The 3,696-nt window shown below is 47.7% G+C and overlaps 1 non-coding gene across 1 annotated transcript; it reads right to left on the bottom strand.

The window, feature by feature from the left end:
* Window positions 1–1,619: 1,619 nt before the first annotated feature.
* LOC132134631 (U1 spliceosomal RNA) lies at window positions 1,620–1,783 on the bottom strand. Its single transcript, XR_009429686.1, has one exon. It is a non-coding gene; the product is annotated as a U1 spliceosomal RNA (small nuclear RNA).
* Window positions 1,784–3,696: the final 1,913 nt, after the last annotated feature.

Raw genomic sequence — 3,696 nt, 5'->3', positions numbered from 1 at the left:
ACAATCATGGAAGGCAGATGTTTCAGGCCCTGGTAGCCCCCAGCGTCTTCCCATTGTTTAATGGGAATTCGCCAGGAGCATGTCCAAATGCCATCTTCATCTAACACTTTGACAGGCTGGCCTCGAACAGTGCAAAATCTACCCAACCAAACATAAATATCATCTCCAGTCACTGTTTCATTGAACATCCTTACAATCACAGTTTTAAGTGTGTTATCAGAAAGTTTCTCGACAGTGAACATGGAGAACTGGGCTTTAACTGAATCAAACCTTTGCCAAAAGTCATTAAGCAGGGAAGCGGTTTTAAAACTGACATCAAATCCTTTGTTCAAGGGCAGAGTCATCAAACAATTCAGGTCGTCAGATCTAAAAGCTAAGGTCTTTTGGATCAGCTATACGGGACATTCCAAGGAGCTTCCCCTCAACCTGCCTGAATAAAAAACGCACGCTGTGGTGCCTCCGCACGCCGGCAGGGGCAGCCGACATGGTGGAGGCACCAACATTCTAAATACTTAAAACAACAATAAATACAATAATAAATAACCAAATAAATAATTAAAATACCTTACCTTAAAACTTGTTTTAGCCCGAAGCAGCAGAGTTCAATGTACCTCTCGAAGTTGTGTGACTCAAGATATAAAAAGATCTCTAGTCAGGAAACCTCCAAGAGGCGATCGCAGTCTCAACCGTCCGACAAGATATGTGATCTTAGCCAAAAGGCCGTGAAGCGATGCCGCTAAGACGCAGCGGGGAGGAAGCCGGACACGGCGATGCCCATCTCGGCTTTGGTAAGTCTGGGGGACCTAAAAACGCTGGGGGATGGTAGTACCCTCCCCTGTCTGCAACGTCACCGGGCCTCGTCACGCTCGGCCTGACGCTGGCACTGCAGCGACGGAAAGTACTGCATCGCTCGTAATTCCCAAACGGTTCGTCGCAGAGCCGCGTGCCTTATGTCATGGGAATCCTTGGCTCGAGCCGAACCAGACGCAGGTCTCAGATTGGCTCGTCGCTCTGATGGAATTTCGGGGATTTGGGATTTTGTCGAAAACCTTCTTTTGCAACCTAGCGCCGCCAGGTATTTGGCCCAGTCCCACCCAAAGCAGCACAGAAAGCTTCTTTGGAGTCTGCCTGTCAATAATCATCCCAAAAAAGTGGAAATTTCCATTCACCTTGGCGAGGGGACCTCAAAACGTGCTAAGGTGGCGTGTCCGAGATGGCTCGAATGGCTATAACTCCAGGAAGGAATGAGATCCCTTCACCCAAATCGGCACACCTGTGCAGGGGCTCAGTCAGAGGCCAGGTGAAAAAGGGCGCTGCGACAGGCCACTCGGTGGCGCTGTAAGCGACAACAAAATTAATACCAATTGAAAAAGGACAACCAAACAACATGGAGACAGCTACAGCTAGGCTGCAGTCAGTCCAATCGACTTTCAAAGTAAGGTCTGTGCTATATTCGAACTGAACCACCCACCAGGGTCCGATTTTTCAAGAGCGTAACTGACTTTGTTTCACAGGCGCACAACACATACCTCGCATGTGACAGAACTCCCCATTCTGAAACGCAAAAAAAAACGCAAAACGCAAAAAAAACCTCTTCTGCTTTGTTTCACCAACAATTTCAGGGGAGAGCGCGAACGCAGTCCCCCACTACCATAAATTATGCAGTCGAGATTCCCGCATTTGGGGAATTCGCAGGGGTCAGCATGGCCGGAGTGCAATGGGCAAGCCTCGCCCTGGGTGAACCGCCTTCTTGATCATGGTGTCTCCCCTGCCAGGTAAGTATGAAGGCCCAGGCGGTCAGCCAGAGGTATGATTTGCGTCTCTACCGTCCACACCAACGGTTAGCCCCCCTCCAGGAAAGGAAGGATGGGTGCCTTCCGTTACTGGCCTGGAAACTGCCAAGCTCATGGGCCGGGGCTTCCCAACGCCGGTTTTAGATGACTCTCTTTAACCAAACAAACCTGATTCGGTGCATCACCTCGTCTGTGAAAGACCTCAGGTGGGTGCATTATTCGTGGAAGAGTCCAAGACCCCAGGAGGGCGCATCAGGAAAAAAGTTCGCAATACACCACTGCATGGCAGATCTCATTCCTTGTTGCAAATACAGTTGCTATTTAATGAAAAGTGAGATACGCACCACATGTGGTGCACATGTGTGCCAAAATTCAACGCTCATTTTTATGCAAATTCTACAGTATTTTGGGATAAAACTTACAAAAATGGATTCCTCTGAGTGCCCTGAGTACAGTACAACTGTTTTCTCTAGGCCTCATAAAAAAATTTCTTCCGACTTCCACCCCCCTCGAGCTGCCTTTTCTAGCCAGGGAGCGTGCACCCTGGCCGGCATGGATGAGTAGGTACGAGGGGGGTGGACGGTACTATTTTTTTGCTAAATTCGGGGGATCCCTAGGGGTCGAGGGGCCTACCGTATGCGACCATCCTCGAGTTCCTGGGTGGTCCAGTTCCTGAGTTATAACGGTTCAAATTCCACATTTTGGGGGGCCGTAACTCGGACCCCCGGGGTCATAGGGACATGGGGCTAGTGTCGTCGGATAGAGCTCCCAAAGGTCTAATTTTGACCAGAGTTTGGTGTTTTTTCCCCTCTCTTTGGGTGAGTTATGGCCGGTCAAATTTTGGGACTTTTTGCATTTGCGGGCCCGTATCTCTGGCCCCCGGGGTCTATCGACTTGTGGGAGGTGGCTTCAGAGAGGGCCCTTTGAGGGCTATCAAGTCACCGAGTTTCAAGTCGCTAGGTCTCTTCCTTCCATTTGACTATCAAAAATGTGGGGGGCCATAAATTCGCCCCCCGGGGTGTTATGGATGGGGGGACAGCGGTGTTCGGTAGGCCTTCTGGAGGTCTTACTCCGTCCTGAGTTTGGTGCAGTTTGGCCCCGTTTTGGCCGTTTTGACCCCCGGGGTCATAGGGACATGGGGCTAGTGTCGTCGGATAGACGGCCCCCTGGTCTGACGTTTTTCTATGCATATTTCTACAGTATAATGGGATAAAACTTACTAAAATGGATTCCCTGAGTGCCCTGAGTGCAGTACAAGTGTTTTCTCTAGGCCTCATAAAAAAATTTTCTTCCGACTTCCACCCCCCTCAAGCTGCCTTCTCTAGCCGGGGAGGGTGCACCCTGGCCGGCATGGATGAGTAGGTGCGAGGGGGGTGGATGTCATTAGTCATTAGACTAGAAAATGAATGGGAAATAGACTGGTAAGGGACCAAGGTAATTTACAGTTTATTAGACTAAAAGTGGAATGACAAATAGACTGGTAAGTGACCAAGAAAATAGTTCCATTTGTAGTTTCTTAGACTAGAGGTGGTATGAAAAATAGACTGGTAACTGAATCAAGGAAATAGTCATATTTGTAGTTTATCAGACTAGAAAATGAATGAGAAATAGACTGGTAGGTGACCAAGGAAATAGTACTATTTGTAGTTTATTAGACTAGAAGTTGAATGAGAAATAGACTGGTAAGTGATCCAAGGGAATAGTCCCATTTGTAGTTTATTAGACTAGAAAAAGAATGGAAAATAGACTGGTGAGTGAATCAAAGGAATAGTCAAATTTGTAGTTTATTAAACTAGAAGTGTAATGAGAAATAGACTGCAAATTGTGCTCTCTAATGTATTAGACTCAAAGTTGTATTAACAGACTACAAATGGGACCTAAAAAGTTATATAAGTAACCAATG

The sequence above is a fragment of the Carassius carassius genome, unplaced genomic scaffold (assembly GCF_963082965.1).
Source record: "Carassius carassius unplaced genomic scaffold, fCarCar2.1 SCAFFOLD_61, whole genome shotgun sequence".
In the NCBI taxonomy this organism is placed as follows: domain Eukaryota; kingdom Metazoa; phylum Chordata; class Actinopteri; order Cypriniformes; family Cyprinidae; genus Carassius; species Carassius carassius.
This window is presented reverse-complemented; position numbering and strand designations above follow the sequence as displayed.